Here is a 22840-nt window from a genome sequence, read left to right as displayed (position 1 = left end):
CATTTGTAGATACATATATTTCTCTTTTCTCCTTTACTTCCAAAATTGGTGACATACTTTTGAGTTACTATACCTAGATTTCCTTTTCTCTAGTTCTCTCCTTGATTTTTTAGGGTTCATTTCTGATTTTTATTCCAAATGAAACTTCTTACCTACACTTAAAAAAAAATCCCTCTTTTGTCCATGTCAAGAGAGTTGTTTTATGTGCTCATGCTCTCTCATAGTATGCTGCCACAAACATCGGCCGTCCCTTCCCAAGGTTCTCCAAGTTCCTACTCTCCATATTGCTCTCAAGTGCGAGTCTGTCCACCAGTGCCTTCTTTTAGCCACTCCCTTAGAATGCTTCAGGTTTTTCCCTCCTTGTTTTTGACTTTGTGTTGAGCCTTTTAAAGCTCTCACTTTTGCCTTCATCAACATCTCTCTCTCCACTGACTTTTCCCCCTTTACCCATAAACAAGCTCAGGTCTATAAGCCCTTAAAAATCACAATAATAAAAAAACTGCCCTAACTAGCCCCTAATTTATCTTTATCATTCTTACTCACAACCGCCCTATTTCTTTCTCTTTTTTTTAATTTTTAAAAAATTTTAAAAATTATAGTTGACTAACAATGTTGTGCCAATTTGTGCTATACAGCATAGTGACCCAGTCATATGCATATACACATTATTTTTCTCATATTTTCTTCCACTGTGGTCTATTACCAGTGATTGGATATAGTTCCTTGTGCTATACAGCAGGACCTCATTGCCTATCCCTTCTAAATGTATCCTGTTTCTTTCTGTTTTTATCATCAGATTTTTCAAAAGAGTAATCTACCCTAGTTACTGTGATTTTCTTTATTTTCAGTCTATCTTCTGTTTCAAGCATTCTAAATACCTAGGTTACAAGGCTCCTAGTGACTTTGAAATCATAAAATATAGTGGCCTGTCCTAGTCTTTCTCCTCTTCCTCCCTCCTTCTGAAACTTTGTCATGGTTAAACCAAATTTTTGATGGATTATCTCAAAAGATATAAAATTTTAAAAAAAAGTTTAGAAGCCCCACTCTGAATTCCTCATTTCTACTCCCAAGAAATAATGAGTGAACAGATTATTGTATATCCTCCCAGAAATTTTCTGTGCACAAACACTTTTCAATAGAGTCATATTATATATAATGTTATGTGATTACTTTCTTCACTTAAAAAAAACTCTTGTAGAACATTCTTCTTTTTTATTTTATGATTTTTATTTTTTCCATTAGAGTCGATATACAGTGTTCTGTCAATTTATACCATATAGCAAAGTGACTCAGCCATACACACACACACACACACACACACACACACACACATATATATATTTCTTCTCACATTATCCTCCATCAGGTTCCATCACAAGTAAGTGGATATAGTTCCCTGTGCTATACAACAGGATCTCATTGCTTATCCACTCCAAATGCAATAGTTTGCATCAATTAAGCCAAGACTCCCAGTCCATCCCACCCCCTCCCCATCCACCTTGGCAACCACAAGTTTATTCTCCAAGTCCATGAGTTTCTTTTCTGTGGAAATTTTCATTTGTGCCATATATTAGGTTCTAGATATAAGTGATATCATATGGTACTTGTCTTTCTCTTTCTGACATACCTCACTTAGTGTGAGAGTCTCTAGTTCCATCCATGTTGCTACAAATAGCATAATTTTGTTCTTTTTTATGGCTGAGTAGTATTCCATTGTATATATACACCACATCTCCTTAATCCATTCATCTGTCAGTGGACATTTGGGTTGTTTCCATGTCTTGGCTATTGTGAATAGTGTTGCAATGAACATATGGGTGCATGTATCTTTTTCAAGGAAAGTTTTGTCCAGATATAGGCACAAGTGTGGGACTGTTGGATCATATGGTAGTACTATATTTAGTTTTTTCAGCTACATCCATACTGTTTTCCATAGTGTTTGTACCAACTTACATTGCCATCAAGAGGGCAGAAGGGTTCCCTTGTCTCCACACCCTCTCCAGCATTTGTTATTTTTGGACTTATTAATTATGGCCATTCTGACACGTACGAGGGATTTGCATTTCTCTAATAATCAGTGATGTTGAATATTTTTTCATGTGCTTGTTGGCCATCTGTATATCTTCTTTGAAGAATTGTCTATCCAGGTCTTTTGTCCATTTTTTTCTATTGGGTCATGTTTTTTTTTTGTTGTTGTTGTTGTTTTTTTTTTTTTTTTTGCTATCGAGTTGTACAAGATTTTGTATAATTTAGAGATTAAGCCTTATTCAGCTGCATCTTTTGAACCTATTTTCTCCCATTCTGTAGGTTGTCTTTTTTTGTTTTTTTTTTTTTCAATTCCTTTGTTGTACAAAACCTTGTCAGTTTGATTAGGTCCCAGTGGTTTATTTTTGCATTTATTTCTGTTGCCTTAGGAGACTGACCAGAGAAAACATTTGTAAGGTTGATGTCAGAGAATGTTTTGCCTATGTTCTCTTCTAGGAATACCATTTTGTACCATTTTTCTGGTATCTTGTCTTATGTTTAAATCTTAAAGCCATTTTGAGTTTATTTTTGCGCATGGTATGAGGGTGTGTTTCAGTTTCATTGATTTACATGTAGCTGTCCAGTTTTCCCAGCACCACTTGCTGAAAAGACTGTCTTTTCCCCATTTTATATTCTTGCTTCCTTTGTTGAAGATTAGTTGACCAAAGGTCTCTGGGTTTTCTTCTGGGTTATCTATTTCACTCCATTGCTCTGTATGTCTGTTTTGTTACCAGTACCACATTGTTTTGATCACTGTAGCTTTGTAATATTGCCTGAATTATGGGGGAGTTAAGCCTCTTGCTTGTTTTTTGTTTCTCAGGATTGCTTTGGCAGTTCTGGGTTTTTTGTTGTTCCATATAAATTTTTGGCTTGTTTGTTCTAGTTCTTTGAAAAATGACATGGATCATTCAATAGGGATTGCATTGAATCTGTAGATTTCTTTGGGTATTATAGTCATTTTTACAATATTAATTCTTTCAACCCAGGAGCATGGAATATCTTTTCATTTCTTTGAATCCTCTTTAATTTCCTTGATTAATTAATGTTTTATAGTTCTCAGCATATGTCTTTCACCTCCTCGGTCAGGTTTATTCCCATGTATTTGATTTTTTTGGGGTGTGATTTTAAAAGGTATTGTATTTTTATATTCCTTTTCTAATATTTCATTATAGTACACAGAAACACAACCAATTTCTGAATGTTAATCTTATATCCTGCTACTTTGCTGAATTCGTTGATCAGTTCTAGTAGTTTTTGTGTGGAGTCCTTAGGGTTTCCTATATGTAGTGTCATGTCATATGCCTATAGTGACAGATTTACTTCTTCTCTTCCAGTTTGGATATCTTTTATTTCTTTTGATGGTCTGATTGCTGTGGCTAGGAGTTCCAATACTAGGTTGAATAAAAATGGTGAGAGTGGGCATCCTTGTCTTGTTCCAGATATTAGTGAGAAGGCTTTCAACTTTTCTCCATTGAGTATTATATTTTCTGTGGGTTTGTCATAAATGGCTTTTATTATGTTAAGGCATGTCCCTTTGGTAAGGGTTTTTATCATAAATGGATGTTGGGCTTTGTCAAATGCTTTTTCTGCATCTATTGAGATGATCATGTGCTTTTTGACTTTTCTTTTGTTAATGGGGTATATGATGTTGATTGATTTGCATATTTTGAACCATCCTTGTGAACCTGGGATGAATCCCACCTGGTCTTGTTGTATGATCTTTTTAATATATTGTTGGATTTGGTTAGATAAAATTTTGTTGAGAATTTTTGCATCTATATTCATCAAATATATTGGGATATAATTTTCTTTTTTGGTAATATCTTTGTCTGGTTTTAGTATTATCATGATGGTGGCTTCAAAAATATCTTTGGGAGTATTCCCTCTTCAACCTTTTGAAAAAGTTTAAGAAGGATGGGTATAAGTTCTCTTATGTTTTGTAGAATTTACCTGTGAATCCATCTGTTCCCGGACTTTTGTTTGTAGGGAGTGTTTTATTACATATTCAATTTCATTTCTAATGATCAGTCTGTTCAGTTGATCTATTTCTTCCTGATTCAGTTTTGGTAGGCTGTAGGTCTCTAGAAATTTGTCCATTTCTTCTCGGTTGTCAAATTTGTTGGCATATAGTTGTTCATAGCATTCTCTCATGTTTTCTTTTTTTTTGTATTTCTGCTGTATCCATTGAGATTTCTCCTTTTTCATTTCTTATTTTGTTTTACTTCTTTCTCTCCTCTTCTTGGTGAGGCTGGCCAGAGGTTTGTCAATTTTGTTTACCCTTTCAAGGAACCAGCTCTTGGTTTCATTGACTTTTTTCTATTGTTTTATGATTTTTATTGATTTCCTCTCTGATCTTTATGATTTCCTTTCTTTTGCTGACGTTAGGTTTTGTTTGTTCTTCTTTTTCTAATTCATTTCGGTGGTGGGTTAAGCTGTTGATTTGAGATTTTTCTTCTGAGCTATGAATTTCCCACTGAGAACTGCTATTGCAACATCCCATAGATTTTGAATGGTTGTGTCTTCACTATCATTTGTCTCGAGGTATTTTTTAAATTTCCTTTTTGATTTCCTCATTGACCCATTGGTTTTTAATAGCATGTTGTTTGCCTCCATGTTGACGTTTTTTTCTCATTTCTTTTCCTGTGGTTGATTTCCGGTTTCATGCCATTGTGATCAGAGAAGATACTTGAAATAATTTCTATACTTTTAAATTTGTTGAGGTTAGTTTTGCACCCCAGTATGTGGTCAATCCTTGAGAATGTTCCATGTGCACTTGAGAAGAATGTATATTCTGATTTTCTTGGGTGTAATGTCCTGAAGATGTAAATTAAGTCTAACTTTTCTATTGTTTCCTTTAGGATCTCTGTGGCTTTATTGGTTTTCTGTCTAGAGGATCTGTCCATTGATGTTAGTGGGATGTTAAATTCTCCTACTATTATTGTATTCCTGTCATTTTCTCCTTTTATGTCTTTTGGTATTTGTTGTATGTATCTAGTTGCTCCTATACTAGGGGCATATATATTGACGATTGAAATATCCTCTTCTTGAATGGATCTTTTTATCATTAAATAGTGTCCTTCTTTGTCTTTCTCTATGGCCTTTGTTTTAAAGTCTATTTTGTTGATATGAGTATTGCAGCTGCTGCCTTCCTGTCTTGTCCATTGGCATGAAATATCTTTTCCCATCCCCTCTCCTTCAATTTATATGCATCCTTTGCCCTAAGGTGAGTCTCTTGTAGACAGTGTATTGTAGGCTCTTGCTTTGTTATCTAATCTGCCACTCTGTCTTTTGATTGGAGCATTCAGTTCATGGTCATTTAAAGTAATACTTGATAAAAATGTATTTGTTGCCATTTTAAACCTTGTTTTCCAGTTGATTCTGTTTCTCCTTCGTTCCTTTCTTTCTTTGGTTGGATGACTTCCTTTTATTTTATGCTTGTGTCCTTTTCTTTTTAGTTTTTGGGTTTGATTTGTGGTTGCCCTCTTTTTAAGTATGTGAATCCCTTACTGTATCTGCTTGCTTTGGCCTGATAGTCATATAGGCTCAAACACATTATTTAAAAAAAAGAGTCTAGATTTTCTTACTTTCCTTCCCCACATTTTATGATTTTTTGTAGTCTCTTTTTCACATCTTCATGTTTGTCCTTTTGCTGTTCTTTGCATGTATTGTCACTTTTACAGTAGGCTTTTTTTTTCTTTTATATCTGTATACTGGGTTATTTAAGTGATTGCTTTCCAATTGTGATTTCCTCCATCTATTTCTTACTTTTTTTTTTTTAGAGAAGCCCTTTTAATATTTCTTTAGATGGGTTTTGTATTGCTGTACTTTTTTAGCTTTTTTTCCAAGTAATTCTTTATTTCTCCTTCTATTTTAAATGATATTCTTGCTGGGTAGAGTATTCTAGGTTGCAAATTTTTACCTTTTAGAATTTTGACCATAACTTGCCACTCTCTTCTGGCCCATAGTGTTTCTGTAGAGGAATCAGCTGAAAGCCTTATGGGGGTTCCCTTATAATTAATGCTTTGTAATTCTCTTGCTGCCTTTAGAATCCTCTCTTTATCTTTAACTTTTGCCATTTTTATTATAATATGTCTTGGTGTGGGCCTATTTGGGTTCAACTTGTTTGGGGCCCTCTGTGCTTCCTGTGTCTTGAAATCTGTTTTCGTTAGATTTGGAAAGTTATCAGACATAACTTCTTCAACTATATTTTCAATCTCCTTTTCTTTTTCTTCTCCTTCTGGAATTCCTATTATGCATAGATTGGCCCATGTTATATTATCATATAGATCTCTTATATTGCTTTCATGTTTTTTCATTTGGTTTTTCTCTCTGCTGTACTAATTGGGTGTTTTCCATTATTCTTTCTTCCAAGTCACTAATTCATTCCTCTGTGTTATTCATTCTGCTCTTTAGTGCCTTTAACTCAGTTTGTGTCTCTGCAAATGACTTTTCTAATTTTTCTTGGTTCCTCCTTGTTTTTCTAGTTCCTTTCTAAAGTAATCTGCATTACTGTTCATATCTGCTCTTAGTGCCTTCATATCCACCCTTAATTCCTTCAGTATTTTCATCATCTCCCTTTTGAATTCAATGTCTATTAGACTGAAGAAATCACTTTCGTGTTTGCTGCTTCAAGTGAATTCTCCTGTTCTTTTACCTGGGAATGGTTCCTGAGCTTCTTCATTTTGCTTACATTTTTCTTTTTCTGTGAGTTTAGGGAGACCAACTACTGTAGTCTTGGAGGGCTATTTCTATGTAAGTGTGTCCATTTGTATTTTGGGGTGGGTTACTATTTTTGGCTTGGGAATTTGGATATTTGCTGTCTCTTTCTTCAGTGTGAGCAGAATATCTCATTGATAGGGTGCTGAGTGTGTTTCCAGGGAGGAGGCAATGAACAGGGCTAGCATTCAGTGCCTGGTTGCTGGGCTCTTGGCAGTAGCAAGGACCTGTAGAAAGATGGCACAGGCTACTCCTAGTTGCAGGGCCCTAGGAAGTGGTAATGAGCCTTAGGCAGATTTAGGCAGTGCCTGGAGCATTTGGCAGTGGGTGTGGCAGGGTGTGTGAGATCCTATGGGAGTGAGAGCAACAATAAGTGGTGCTCAGTTGCAGTTCCCTCTTTTTTGACAACTCTGAGGTGACTGGGGCCGCAGGTGGAGTCTGTTCACAGACCCCTAGTGGTGGTGGTCCATACCTCCCTCTGGTTTCTGAGATGACTGCTGTTTTTTGTTCCCATTGCCTATAGATCATGCAAGAGATACTGTGTTGCACATAGCTCCCTGCTGCCCTTAGCCCACACAAGATGTGCCTGGGCACCTGCAGCCTGAGCAAGTGGCCTCTTACCACCTGTAGCTTGTGCCATAGTCACCCTGCCCTCTGAGAACCCAAGCATGCACAGGGAAAGAGATTTCTGTGGTGGTCTGCTCCTCCTCCTCTTGCCCTCCCCAACAATGGCACCTTGTTTCTCCTGTGGACCCAGGCCTCCTCCTGGGTTCCCTGGGCCATGGAGTTCTGCTCCACAGCTTGGGCATGCTGCCCCCTAGCCCCTCAGGCTGTTTCCACACAGCCAACCCTAGTCCTCTCTTCAGAACTTACCTCCTGAGCCTGAGTCTCAGTGCCCAGCCCCCACCCAAGTGTCTCAGGCTGCAGTGTCTGGGGTAGAGGTGCAGATGATCTGTGTGACTCTCACTCTGCTTTTCTCTCCTTAGTCTGGCTGCTGAACTTTTCTTGGCGATTTTGAGGTCCCTCTGTCTCAGCTGATCCTGTGGATTAAGTGGGTTCCTTTTCTCTTTCACAGCTCCCTCTCAGAGGCCTAGTCCTCTCTTGATTCCTTTTCTCTCTCTTTCTCTTTTTTCTTTTGTTCTACAGAGTTATGTGGAGGGTTAGTTGTCCTTTTTGGAGGTTTAAGTTCTTCTGCCAGCATTCAGTAGATATTCTGTATAAATCATTCTACATGTAGATGTGTTTTTTGATGTGTTTGTAGGAGAAAGTGAGCATGACATCTTATTCCTCCACCATCTTAATCCTTCTGTAGACCATTCTATGTTGGTATATACAGATTTGATGCATTTTTAAAATGACTGAATTAAAAATGACTGAATGTCTTCCTTTGTAAAAATGAATTATTGCTTACTTTACTGGTCTCCCACTGATAGACCTTTTGGTGGCATGTAAATTATTGCTGTCACAATGTTCCAGTGAATTTACTTAATGGAAACACATGTATTTGATTGCTTGTGTAGTATATCCATAGGATAAATTTTGGACTTGGAAGTGCTTCTTCTCTCTTATAATGTGGACAGTTTCACTAATAACATAATTATCCATGAAATCTGCAGATTAAGACATAGAACATATCTTAACCTACCTTTTATTCCTCTTCCCTATGTCCTCCTCTATCCTCAACCACCAAAAATAACTTGAGTTTTGTGTTAATCATCTTCTTGCCTTTTTAAATTAATTAATTATTTATTTTTTTTATTCTCTTCTTAAAGCTGCACCCAGGGCACATGGAGTTTCCCAGGCTAGTGGTTGAATGAGGAGCTGTAGCTGTCAGCCTACACTACAGCTACAGCATCTGGCCATATTTGTGCTGAGTCTACAGCCTACACCACAGCTCACTGCAACACCAGATCCTTTAACCCCCTGAAGAAGGCCAGGGATTGAACCTGTGTCCTCATGGATGCTAGTCAAATTCTTTTCCATTGAGTCATGATGGGAACTCCCTTGTCTTTTTTAAAGGAAAATCATTTTACCATATATATGGGAAGCTTATACACAATCTTTACATATACTTATGGATTTTACCTATTTTTATTTAATCTTTATATAAATGGAATCAAAATTCTATCATTTGCTTCTACATTATGTTTGTCTAATTTTTCATGGTGGTATATCCATCTTAGAAGTTTTTTCTCCATCACTTTTCTATCATCCTGCATCTGTTCTTACTTTGCTCACGTTTTCTCTTTTGTTTTCCTCCCTGATTTCTTAACATTGCTTTGGTGTGGCTGTTCTATGAATTTTAGTCCTCTGTGTTCTGTTCTTTTTTATTTTTAATGGCCCCACCCATGACATGTGGAAGTTCCCTGGCGAGATATTGAACCTGAGCCTCAGCTCTGAGCTGCACCACTGTTACTTTAGTGTTGCATCCTTAACCCACTGCACTGGGAGGGGGAATTAAACCTCCTTACAACAACCCAAGCTACTGCAATCAGATTCTTAACCCACTGCACCACAGTGGGAACTCCCTCAGTGCTCTGTTCTTCATTTCATTTTTCATTAAGTGACTTTATCCTTTTTTATATATTCTATTTTCTTATTCATGCAGATGACTCCAAGACTTATAATTCTGCCTCTAACCTCTTTCTTGAGCTCTAGTCTATCATCCTCAACATTTTTACTCCTTTATCTTTCTACAGTACCTTAAATTATATTGGATTCGGATAGCATTTGATGGATATGTTTTTTTTTTTTTAATTCCTGACCCTGTGCTAGGTGCTGAAGATTCAGGAAAGAATAAGACATGATCCTGCTTTTTAATAGGAAAAACAAGATGTATAAACCTGCACAAAAATTCACATGAATTTATTGTATTTTTATTGTAAATTCACTCTGTCTCTTGAATAGTTTCACAATTTCCCTCCTCACCCAGGATTATTTTTGCCTTTATGCTCTCTGTGCCATCTTCCTCTTTTAGTTTTCATCTTTTCCTTCTTTACATGAAGATTCAGTCACCACATTTTATCAATTATTTGCTCTTATGTATAACCTGTCTTTTTCCCCTCCTTAACCCCACTTTTCTGATTTTTGAATGTTAATTTTATATCCTACTACTTTGCTGAATTTATTAATCAGTTCAAGTGGTTTTGGGGTTGAGTCCTTAGGGTTTTCTATGTATAGTATCATGTTGTCTGCATACAGTGACAGTTTTATCTCTTCTCTTCCTATATGGATGCCTTTCATTTCTTTTGTTTGTCTAATTGCTGTGGCTAGGACTTCCAAAATTATATTGAATAGCAGTGGTGAGAGTGAGCATCCATGTCTTGTTCCAGATTTGAGAAGAGAAGGCCTTCAGTGTTTCTCCATTGGGTATTATATTTGCTGTGGGTTTGTCATAAATGGCTTTGATTGTGTTCAGGAATGTTCCCTCTATACCCACTTTGGGGAGGGTCTTGATCATGAATGGATGTTGGACTTTGTCAAATGCTTTTTCTGCATGTATTGAGATGATCATATGGTTTTTGACTTTTCTTTTTTTAATGTGGTGTATGAGGTTGATTGATTTGCGTATGTTGAACTATCCTTGTTACCTGGGATGAACCCTACCTTGTCATGGTGTATGATCTTTTTGATATGTTGTTGGATTCAGTTGGCTAAAATTTTGTTGAGAATTTTTGCATCTATATTCATCAATGATATTGGGCGATAGTTTCCTTTTTCGGTGGTATCTTTGTTTGGTTTTGGAATGAGGGTGATGATGGCATCATTAAATGTCTTTGGGAGTATTCCTTCTTCTTCAACCTTTTGAAAAAGTTTAAGGAGGATGGGCACCAGTTCTTCTATGTATGTTTGGTAGAATTCACCTGTGAAGCCATCTGGTCCTGGACTTTTATTTGTAGGGAGTGTTTCTATGACATATTCAATTTCATTTCTAGTGATCGGTCTGTTCAGTTGGTCTGTGTCTTCTTGATTCAGTTTTGGCAGGCTGTAAGATTCTAGAAAGTTGTCCATTTCTTCCAGATTGTCAAATTTGTTGGCACATAATTGTTCATAGGATTCTCTTATGGGTTTTTTGTATTTCTGCAGAATCCATTGTGATTTCTCCTTTTTCATTTCTAATTTTGTTTATTTGGGTTCTTTCTCTCCTCTTCTTAGTGAGTCTGGCCAGGGGTTTGTCAATTTTGTTTACCTTTTCCATAAACCAGCTCTTGGTTTTATTAATTTTCTCTATTGTTTTTGAACCTCTATTTCATTGATTTCCTCTTTGATCTTTATAATTTCCTTCCTTCTGCTGACTTTAGGTCTTTATTGTTCTTCTTTTTCTAATTCATTTAGGTGTTGGGTTAAGTTGTCGATTTGAGATTTTTCTTCTTTTTTGAGGAAGGCCTGTATTGCTATGAATTTCCCTCTGAGCACTGCTTTCATGGCATCCCATAGATTTTGAGAGGTTGTGTCTTCATTTCATTTGTCTCGATGTATTTTTTAATTTCCTTCTTGATTTCCTCATTGACCCATTGGTTTTTTAGTAGCATGTTGTTTAGTCTCCATGTAGTAGGTTTTTTCTCATTTCTTTTCCTGTGATTGACTTCTAGTTTCATGCCATTGTGGTCAGAGAAGATACTTGAAATAATTTCTGTGCTCCTAAATTTGTTGAGGTTAGCTTTGTGCCCCAGGATGTGATCGATTCTTGAGAATGTTCCATGCACACTTGAGAAGAATGTGTATTCTGATTTTTTTGGATGTAGTGTCCTGAAGATGTCAATTAAGTCTAAATTTTCTATTGTTTCCTTTAGGGTCTCTGTGGCTTTATTGGTTTTCTGTCTAGAGGATCTGTCCATTGATGTGAGTGGGGTATTAAAGTCTCCTACTATGATTGTATTCCCATCAATTTCTCCCTTTATGTCTGTTAATATTTGTTCTATGTATCTGGGTGCTCCTGTTTTGGGGGCATATATGTTGATGACAGTAATATCCTCATCTTGAATGGATCCTTTAACCATTAAATAGTGTCCTTCTTTGTCTTTCTTTATGCCCTTCATTTTAAAGTCTGTTTCATCTGATATGAGTATTGCTTTCCTGCTTTCCTGTCATGTCCATTTGCATGAAATATTTTTTCCCACCCCATTGCTTTCAATCTATATCTGTCCTTTGTCCTAAAGTGAGTTTCTTGTAGGCAGCAGATTGAAGGTTTTTGCTTTTTTATCCAATAGGCCACTCTGTGTCTTTTGATTGGCGCATTAGGTCCATTGACATTTAAGGTGATAATTGATAGATGATTATTTATTGCCATTTTAAACCTCGTTTTCCAGTTGATTCTATGATTCTCCATTCTTCCTTTCTGTTTTTGGTTGGATGGTCTCCAATTATTTTCTGCTTGAGTATTTTTCTTTTAATTTTTTGTGAATGTAATGTTTGGTTTTGAATTGTGGTTGCCTTTTTTTCTTTTAAGTATGTTAACCCCTTCCTATGGTTGTGTGTTTTAGCCTGACAGTCCTGTAGGTTCAAATGCTTCATTACTATACTAAAATTAAGAAGAAAAAAAAAGAACAAAAAAGAAAGAGAAAGAGAGAAAGAAAAAAAATTTAAAAAAGAGTGCTTTTCCTTACTTCCCTTGTCCACATTTTATTATTTTGATGTCTCTCTTTTTTTCTTTTTAATTTTATTTTTTGTTAACTATGTTCATGGTTAGATCTGTATGCTGGCTTATTTTAGTGACTGCTCTCTGATTGTGTTCTCCTCAATCCTAGTTCTTCCTCTTTTTTTTCCCCCTTTCTTTTTTTCCTTTCTTTTTGGTTTAGAGCAGCCCTTTCAATATTTCTTTTAGCCTGGGTTTTGTATTGCTGTATTCTTTTAGCTTTTGTTTGTTGGAAAAAAACTTTTATTTTCCCTTCTATTTTAAATGATATTCTTGTTGGATAGAGTAGTCTATGTTGCAAATTTCTTTCTTTAAGTACTTTAAGTATCTTTTGCCATTCCCTCCTGGCCTGTAGAGCTTCTGTAGAGAAGTAAGCTGACAACCTTATGGGGGTTCCCTTATAGGTAACATTTTGCTTTTCTCTTGCTGCCTTTAGGATCCTCTCTTTATCATTAACTTTTGCCATTTTTATTATAATGTGTCTTGTTGTGGGTCTATTTGGTTTCAACTTGTTTGGGGCCCTCTGTGCTTCCTGTGTCTTGAAATCAGTATCCTTTAGATTTGGGAAGTTTCCAGTGATAATTTCTTCAAATATATTTTCAATCCACGTATCTTTTTCTTCTCCTTCTGGAATTCCTATTATGCATAGATTGGCTCAGTTTATGTTATCCCATAGGTCTCTTATATTGCTTTCATGTTTTTTCATTTGGTTTTCTATCTGCTGTCCTGTTTGGGTGATTTCCATTATTCTATCTTCCACATCACTAATTCATTCCTCTGCATTATTCATTCTGGTTGTTACTGCCCTTAGCTCAGTTTCTATCTCTGCAAATGAATTTTCTAGTTTTTCTTGGCTCCTCTTTATATTTTCTAGTTCCTTTCTGAGGGAGTCTGCATTACTGTTCATATCTTCTCTTAATTCCTTCAGTATTTTCACTATTTCCCTTTTGAACTCCAGGTCTGTCAGACTGCAGAGATCTGTTTCATTGTTGACTGCTCTAGGTGGGTTCCCCTGTTGGTTTAACTGGGAATAGTTTCTGAGCTTCTTCATCTTGCTTGTTATTGTCATTTTCCTGGTGGAGGTGCACTCCCCATGACCAGGTAGGGTTTGCCTTGGCACTTCTGTGGAATGTTTCCTGAGGGCCATTCGTATTGGTCGATATTCTTTAAGGCAGTGTGGATTTTCCTGATGGTGGGCAGGGTTGATAGTGTCTCTCTGAAGCAAAGGATGACTTCCTGAAGGCAGACAGGACTGGGAGGTCTGCACCACGATGGAGGCAGATTTCACGTGGCTGGGCAGAACTTGCTCTGGTGTTTCTGGGGTATGGGGCTCTTCCAGGGGGCTGGTGGTTCTGGGCAGCTGCTCCACAGGAGTGCAGCACCCTCTGAGGGCAGGAGTGGCTAGCCAGGCTACTGAGAAACCAAGGGGCTCTTCCCCAGGTCAGCTGCAACTGGCTGGACTGCCCCGCAATGGCAGCAGATTTTGCACGGCTGGGCTGAGCTTGCTCTAGCTTTTCTGGGCTGTTGGCGCTCTTCCAGGGTCCTGGCAGTGCTGGGCAGCTGCTCCATGGATGTGCAACTGAGAAACCAAGGGGCTCTTCCCCAGTGCAGCTGGAACTGGAAAATCAATGGAAGTAGATTTTGCACGTCCAGGCAGATCTTGCTCTATCATTTCTGGGCTGTGGGCATTTTCTAGGGGGCTGGTGGTTCTGGGCACTGCTCTGCGGGGTTGTAGCCCCTCCAGAGGGCAGGCAGGCCAGGGCAGGGAAAGCCCCTGAGGTGGTCAGCCTCCGGCAAATGGTGAGGCCAGCCTTCTGGAATGGCAGGTAGCATCAGGTCAGGTGCACGTGTGGGGTAGGGGGAGGGGGGATGTATTGGCAAGCACTGATTTATCCTAGCTGGTGGGCAACTGAGCTCACTGTGGTGCAAGTATTCTATGGTGGCCCACCCCTCCTCCTCTCCCCTCTCCAACACTGGCAGCTTGTCTCTCCTGCGGATCCAGCTCTTCACCCTGGTTCCCTCTGATGTGGCTTTCCACTCCCCACCCCTTAGGGTATTTCTCCCTCCACACACAATGCTCTGCTTCCTAGTCCCCCAGGCAGCCTCTGCACCACCCACCCAAGGCCGCTGCCAGGGACTAACCTCAGGAGCTGAGGTCTCAGTGCCCAGCCCCTACCCAAGTGTCTTGGTTTTTGGTGACTGGGCCAGTAGTTCAGATGATCTGTTCAGTTCTCACTCTGCTTTTCAGATCTCAGACTTACTGCTGCACTCTTCTTGGTGTCTGGAGAGCCCTCCAATTCGGTTGATCTTTCCGTCGATTAGGTGACTTTCCAGGGTGTGGGATCCTTTTCTCCTCCACAATTCCCTTTCAGGAGCACCCGTCCAGCCCCGATTCCCCTTCTCTCACTCTCCTCTTTTCTCTTATTTTACCCAGTTATGTCATGAGATTCTTGCCATTATTGGAGTTTAAGTTCTTCTGCCAGCGATTAATTGCTGTTCCGTGTGAGTCGTTTAACCTGTAGATGTGTCTTTTTTGTTGTGTTTGTGGGAGAGGGCGAGTGTGTCCCCCTACTCTTCCACCATCTTGCCTTCCTCTGGTCTATTTTTCCATATTTATCTGTCATTAATGTCTCTTATTTTGTAAGAGTTCTGATAATGAATCTATTAAGGTTTATGAAATTGTTCTTATTATTTCAAATGTGCCCTTTTTATACTAAGGATCACAAAAATTGTAAAATATTTTTAGAAATTGCAGTTTGAATTTTTTTTTGTCTTTTTTCTATTTCTTTGGGCCGCTCCTGCGGCATATGGAGGTTCCCAGGCTAGGGGTCGAATCAGAGCTGTAGCCACCGGCCTACGCCAGAGCCACAGCAACGCGGGATCCGAGCCGCGTCTGCAACCTACACCACAGCTCACGGCAACGCCGGATCATTAACCCACTGAGCAAGGGCAGGGACCGAACCCGCAACCTCATGGTTCCTAGTCGGATTCGTTAACCACTGCGCCACGACGGGAACTCCTGAATTTTTTTACATAATCTTTTTCATTGGAGAAGTTAAAATATTTCCAGTGTTGTTAAATCTATTCTTAAACATTTTCATTGTGGTTTCTCCTATTTTCTTTTTTTTCTGTTTTTTAGTGAAAGTATGGTTGATTTACAATATTTCTTCAATTTCTGTTGTACAACAGAGTGACCGAATCACACACAGTTCCCTGTGCTGTATAGTAGGGCCCCATTTCTGATCCATTCCAAATATAACAGTGTGCATCCCAAAACCCCAAACTCTCTATCCATCCCACTCCCTCCCTCCTCCCAGCTGGGAACCACAAATCTGCTCTCTTTGGCTGTGATCTGTTTCTGTTTTGTAGTTAGGATCATCTGTGCCATATTTCAGATTCCACAATAAGTGATATGATATGGCATTTGTCTTTTTATTTCTGGCTTACTTCACTTGATATGAGGATCTCTAGTTTCATCCATGTTGTTGCAAATGACAGCAGTTTATCTTTTTATGGATGAGTAGTATTCCATTATATATATTTACCACATCTTCTTAATCCATTCATCTGCTGATGGACATTTAGCTTGTTTCCATGTCTTGGTTATTGTGAATAGTGCTGCAATGTATATAGGGATGCATGTATCTTTCAATGAAAATTTTGTCTGGATATATGCCCAGGAGTCAGATTGCTAGATCATATGGTAGTTCTATATTTAGATTTCTGAGGTACCTCCATACTGTTTTCTATAGTGGTTGTATCAATTTACATTCTCACCAACAGTGAAGGAGGGTACTCTTTTCTTTAAGTCCTCTCCAGCATTTGTTATTTGTTGACTTGTTAATGATGGCCATTCTGACAGGTGTGATGTGGTACCTCATTGTAGTTTTGATTTGCATTTCTCTAAAAATTAGTGATGTTGAGCATTTTTTCATCCATATGTCTTCTTTGGAGAATTGTCTATTGAGATCTTCTGCCCATTTTTCAATTGGGTTTTTTATTTTTATTTTTTGCTGTTGATTTGTATAAGTTGTTTGTATGTTTTGGATATTAGGCCCTTATCTGTTGCATTATTTGCAAAGAATTTCTTCCATTCTGTAGGTTGACTTTTTTTTTTTAATATTTCCTTTGCTGTTCAAAAGCTTTTGAGTTTAATTAGGTCCCACTGGTTTATTTTTGTCTTTATTGTCATTATTCTGGGATTTGGATCAACAGGATGTTGCTACAATTTATGTTAAAGAGTGTTCTGCCTATGTTTTTCTCTAGGAGTTTTATAGTATCTGGCCTTATATTTAGGTCTTTAATCTATTTTGAATCTATTTATGTGTAGGTGTTAGAGAGTGTTCTATTTTCATTCTTTTACATGTAGCTTTCCAATTTTCAATACTCCAAACTACAGTTATCAAAACAATATGGTACTTGTACAAAAACAGAAATATACATCAATGGAACAGGATAGAAAGCCCAGAAATAAATCCAAGCACCTATGGTCATTGAATCTATGATAAAGGAGTCAAGAACATACAGTGGAAGAAAGATAGTCTCTTCAATAAATGGTGTTGGGAAATTCCCTATTTTTCTTTTTATTTTTAAAAATTTTTTTTTATTACTCAAATGAATTTGTCACATCTGTAGTTGTATAATGATCATAACAATCTGATTTCACAGGATTTCCATCCCACAGCCCAAGCACATCCCCTCACCCCCCAAACTGTCTCCTCCGGAGACCATAAGTTTTTCAATGTCTGTGAGTCAGCATCTGTTCTGCAAAGAAGTCCAGTCTGTCCTTTTTTCATATTCCACATATCAGTGAAAGCATTTGATGTTGGTGTCTCATTGTATGGCTGACTTCACTTAGCATGATAATTTCTAGGTCCATCCATGGTGCTAAAAATGCTGGTCTTTCGTTCTTTTTAATGGCTGAGTCATATTCCATTGTGTATATGTACCACATCTTCTGGATCCACTCCTCTGCCGATGGACATTTAGGTTGTTTCCATGTCTTGGCTATTGCAAAGAGTGCTGCGATGAACATCGGAGTACATGTGTCTTTGCGAGTCATGGTTTTCTCTGGATAGAAGCCCAGGAGTGGGATTGGTGGATCCAAGGGTAGTTCTATTTTTAGTTTTCTAAGGACTCTCCATACTGTTTTCCACAGTGGTAGCACCAATGTACAATCCCACCAACAGTGTCATAGAGTTCCTTTTTCTCCACATCCTCTCCAGCACTTATGGTTTGTAGACTTTTGGATGATGGCCATTCTGGCTGGTGTAAGGTGGTACCTCATCGTGGTAAATTCCCTATTTTTCTTAAGCTCAGCGACTTCTTCCTCATCCTGAGAGCAGGTTAATATTGATGTATTTTCTTCTAGTTAAAAATATTTTAAAACATTTAGAACTTTATGGAGTTCCCATTGTGGTGCAGTGGGGACAAATCTGGCTAGGAACCATGAGGTTGCAGATTCGATCTCTGGCCTCACTCAGTGGGTTAAGGATCTGGAGATGCAGTGAGCTGTGGTGTAGGTCACAGATACAGCTCAGATCCTGCATTGCTGTGGCTGTGGCATAGGCTGGCAGCTATTGCTCTGATTTGACCCCTAGACTGGGACTCTCCATATGCCATGGGTGCAGCCCTAAGAAGCAAACCCCCCCAAAAGCCAAAAAAACAAACAAACAAAAAACCCACCCACACTTAGAACTTTAATTCATTATGTTAATATATGATGCAAGTATAAAACAGATTTTTTCGCACAACTTACATTGTCTTTATACAATAATGTGAGTTTTTTTTTCTAATTTCTGATGTTACTTTATTCATTTATTTGATTCTTGTATATCTTGGCTTTAGAGTCTGAATCCATTTGTGTTCTTCTTCTTCTTTTTTTTTTTTTAACCTCAAGTGCAGTTGATGTACAATAGTATATGTTACAAGTGTACAATATAGTTAGTCACAATTTTTAAAGGTTATATTCATTTACAGCTAGTATAAAACATTTGCTATAGTCCCTGTGTTATATAATGTGTTCTTGTAGCTTGTATCTCTTAGCTCTCTCTATACCCTCATATTGCCTCTACCCCCTTCCCTCTCCTCACAAATAACCACAAGTTTGTTGATTTTTTTTAGATTCTGCATTAAGTGGTATCACAGAGTATTTGTATTTCTCTGTCTGACTTATGTCACTTTGTATAATAACCTCCAAGTCCATTCCCATGTTATTCCAAATGGCTATATTCCATTTTTATGAGTAGTATTCCATTGCACATATACCACATCTTCTTTATCCATTCGTCTACGATGGATACTTAGATTGCTTCTATATCTTAGAAATTATAAATCATGGTGCTGTGAATATTGGGGTACTTTGTATCTTTTTGAATTAGTGTTTTTTATGACCATACTGTCTAAGGCAATCTACAGATTCAGTGCAATCCCTATCAAAATCCTAATAGCATTTTTCACAGTACTAGAACTAATAATTTTAATATTTGTGGAAACATGAAAAACCCCTAATAGCCAAAACAATCTTGAGAGAAAAAACAGAGCCTGAGGAATCAACTCCCTGTCTTCAGATTATACTACAAAACTATAGCAGTCAAAGTTTATGGTACTGCACAAAAACAGACATGTCAATCAGTGGAACAGGACAGAAAGCCCAAGAATAAACACATATATCTATGGTCAATTAATCTATGACAAAGGAGTCAAGAATATACAATGATATAATATACTCTTTAATGAATGGTGTTGGGAAATCCGGATAGCTACATGTAAAAGAATGTAACACCATATACAAAAATAATCTCAAAATGGATTAAAGATCTAAATGTAAGACTGGATATCATAACACATCTATAAGAAAACAAAGAACACTCTGACATAAATTCTAGCAATAGCTTTTTGGCTCTATCTCCTCAAAGGAAATAAATGCAAAAATAAATGAATGGTGCCTAATTAAATTTAAAAGCTTTTGCAAAGCAACAGAAATCATCAATAAAATCAGAATACAACCTACTGAATGAGAGAAAATATTTGTAAATGATATGAATGATAAGGGGTTAATGGCAAAAATACAGAAAAAGCTCATAAAACTCAACATTAACAATAGAAACAACTTGCTTAAAAAATAGGCAAAAGATCTGAGTAGACATTTTTCCAAAAAGGAACATGCAGGTGGCCAATAGGCACATGAAAATATGCTCAATATTTCTAATTATTAGAGAAATGCAACTCAAAACTGGAATGAGATATCACCTCACATATTGGAATGCCTATCATCAAAAAGAACACAAATAACAGATCCTGGATTGAATGTGTAGAATGTGGAGAAAAAGGAATCTTCCTACTTTGTTGGTGAGAATATAAATTGATGCAGCCACTATGGAAAACAGTATGGAGGCTTCTCAAAAAACTAATAAATAGAATTAGTATGACCCAGCAATTCTTTTTTTTTTTTTATTTTCCCACTGTACAGCAAGGGGGTCAGGTTATCCTTAGATGTATACATTGCAGTTACAGTTTTTCCCCCACCCTTTCTTCTGTTGCGACATGAGTATCTAGACATAGTTCTCAATGCTATTCAGCAGGATCTCCTTGTAAATCTATTCTAGGTTGTGCAATTCTATTCCTGGGTATATATGTGAAAAAAAACCCCACTAATGTGCTGCTTTTTTCCCACTGATTGTCTGTCTGCTTTTACATCAGATCTGCATTATTTAAATTATTAGAGATTTGGAGTATGTTTTAATATACAGTAGAGTAGAATCTTCATTACTCTTTTTTTCCTTCAAAAGTTAGATATTTTTATGCACATGTTGCAAATAGATTTTTGGCTATTTGAAGACAAAGAGTGTTCCCTATTCATCCATTTATTACCACTACTACAATTTTGGCCAGTACAGTGCCTTGAAACAATTAATTTTGATTCAATTCCTAGACACAATTTTATAGTTTCTAGGTTTTTGTTTTTATACTTGTGTTTTGATACCCAAATACATCTTCACATCTTAGGATCTTTGATATTCAGCCTCATTTGTAAAAGTGCTTATTGAACACTTACTTCTAAGTCTGAGTGCTCTTTTGAACTATAGGAGCTCTGGTTTTCTGGAGTGCCTCTTCTAATGTCATGTCACACATTTAACAAGAGTTAATTCTGTGTAGACTCTTCTAGAGGGAAGCATCTTGACAAAATGCAACCTATTATGTATCAACTGAGACTTAATATTTCTTTTTTCTTTTCCCCACCAATATCTGTTGCCTTTACCTCAAGCTATTTGGACTCTTCTTAAATGTTAACCCCCCCCATCTCTCTAATCCTATCCCAGTGCCTAATAAATGTAGACATTTATTTATTTAAAACTGGGCTTACTCATCCATTTCACTTTAGTTCCACTATCAAAACCCTGGGCTATTATTTAGATCTCCCTGACCATGAACCCCAAAACCATTATTTTTGGCATTCTTGCAATGCATAGCTCATTTTATACAATATGTAAATGGTGGTAGCTCAGATCACTACCCTCCTCTAAGTAGTTCATTGAACTTCTTTCTTGAATTTTTCCAGCACTTGGTATGCTTGCCAATTGTATGTCCTTTTAGCATCTGCCTATGGAGGCCAGGTAAAAGCTCATTTACCAATAAGGCTCACTTATTAAAAGACATCTGAGTGCTTCTTTGACCCCTCTATGTGTACCTGGGGAGGTTATACTATGTTCACTAGCAAAGGTGCCTTCATTTTCCATCTGCCAAAATAGAACTACTCAAATTATGTTTCAGGAACACTCAATCCATGTCTCTTTGGCACTGCTACAGAGACATCTCTCATAGCCATCTAATTCCTGTAAAGAGGAAGAATATGCAGAATATTTGTTCATCTATACATTTCTAGCGTGACAGCCACTAAGTATTTTGACAGATTCCAGAGAGGAAAACTAAAAATGACTTTGATAAGTTAGGAAATAAGTATTTTACTAGGGAAAAAACTTTAAAAGAATGAGCTATCACAGAGAGATGAAAACTCAAATTCATAACTGCAGGGTTGAAAAAGACTAGATAGTCCCAAGCATCACAGATGGTGATGTGTGATTGTAAATTTCTTGGAAGAAATATAATTGCATAAAGGGAAGTACATTTAAATATAGTTATCAATGTGTATAACACAATGATTATGATCTTGATTGTATAAAGGGAAGTGCATTTAAACACAGTTATTGATGTATATAGTTCTATGATTCTGATATTGAACATCCCACTGAAATAGATATGGAGATAATCAAGGAAACTGTGGCCTACAGATTGGAAAATAGATATTATGGACAAGAAAGAATTTTAGATTGTATAAATGAGCAAGAGAAAAAAGGAGAGAGTTAATCTTGGTCTTTATAAGAAAAGTTTTATGAATAGTATAAAATCTGCTTCATTCATTCATTCATATTTTTTTTCAACTTTCTAACATGTGATAGTCACTCTGTCAGGAATGGGGGACACAAAGAAAAGTAGAATATTGCCCTTGCCCTCAAGGACTCTCTGTTGAGTAGTGGCAGATGTTAAAATAAATGATAGCATTATTACATAAGGAGCATATGGAAGGTATGTGTACCCAGGATGCTACAGGGTTAGGGAGATAAATTAATCTAGGGGTGTCATGAAATGGTTCAGAGAGTCTTTTTAGCTATTTCTGAAGGTTGAATAGAACCTTGCCTGCTTAAACTATAGCAGGGGAGATTTCAGTTCAACTTCAGGAAGAACTTTGAAAAAAATTTTTTTATTCTGTTATTTTTTTATTGTTATTTCCCCCAACACAATTTTTTTTTTCCCACGGTACAGCATGATAATAGTATGGAGGTACCTTAGAAATCTATATGTAGAACTACCATATTATCCGGCAATCCCACTCTTGGGCATATATCCAGACAAAACTTTCCTTAAAAAAGACACATGCACCCGCATGTTCATTGCAGCTCTATTCAACAATAACCAATACATGGAAACAACCCAAATGTCCACCACAGACGATTGGATTAGGAAGATGTGGTATATATACACAATGGAATACTACTCAGCCATAAAAAGAATGACATAATGCCATTTGCAGCAACATGGATGGAACTAGAGACACTCATATTGGGTGAAGTAAGTCATAAAGAGAAAGACAAATACCATATGACATCACTCATATCTGGTATCTAATATACAGCACAAAGGAAGAGTTTTTCTAAAATTTTTTATTATAGGTGATTTACATTGTTCTGCCAATTTCTGCTATAAAGAACTTTTTGATATTAGTTTAAGAACTATAATGTCTCATTAAAGGTGGTAAGACATTTTTTTAAAGATTTAAAGGTAAAAGATAATCTTCCCAAAGAAAGGGGAATGTACTACATGGTCCTTTAAACAAGCCGTCTTCTAGCTCTGGTGTTTTTTCTGATAAATTAAGATCTTATCCTGCATGCCCAGAGATTTGCAAAA

The sequence above is a fragment of the Sus scrofa genome, chromosome X (genome assembly GCF_000003025.6).
Source record: "Sus scrofa isolate TJ Tabasco breed Duroc chromosome X, Sscrofa11.1, whole genome shotgun sequence".
In the NCBI taxonomy this organism is placed as follows: Eukaryota; Metazoa; Chordata; class Mammalia; order Artiodactyla; family Suidae; genus Sus; species Sus scrofa.
Note: the sequence above shows the minus strand (reverse complement) of the source record.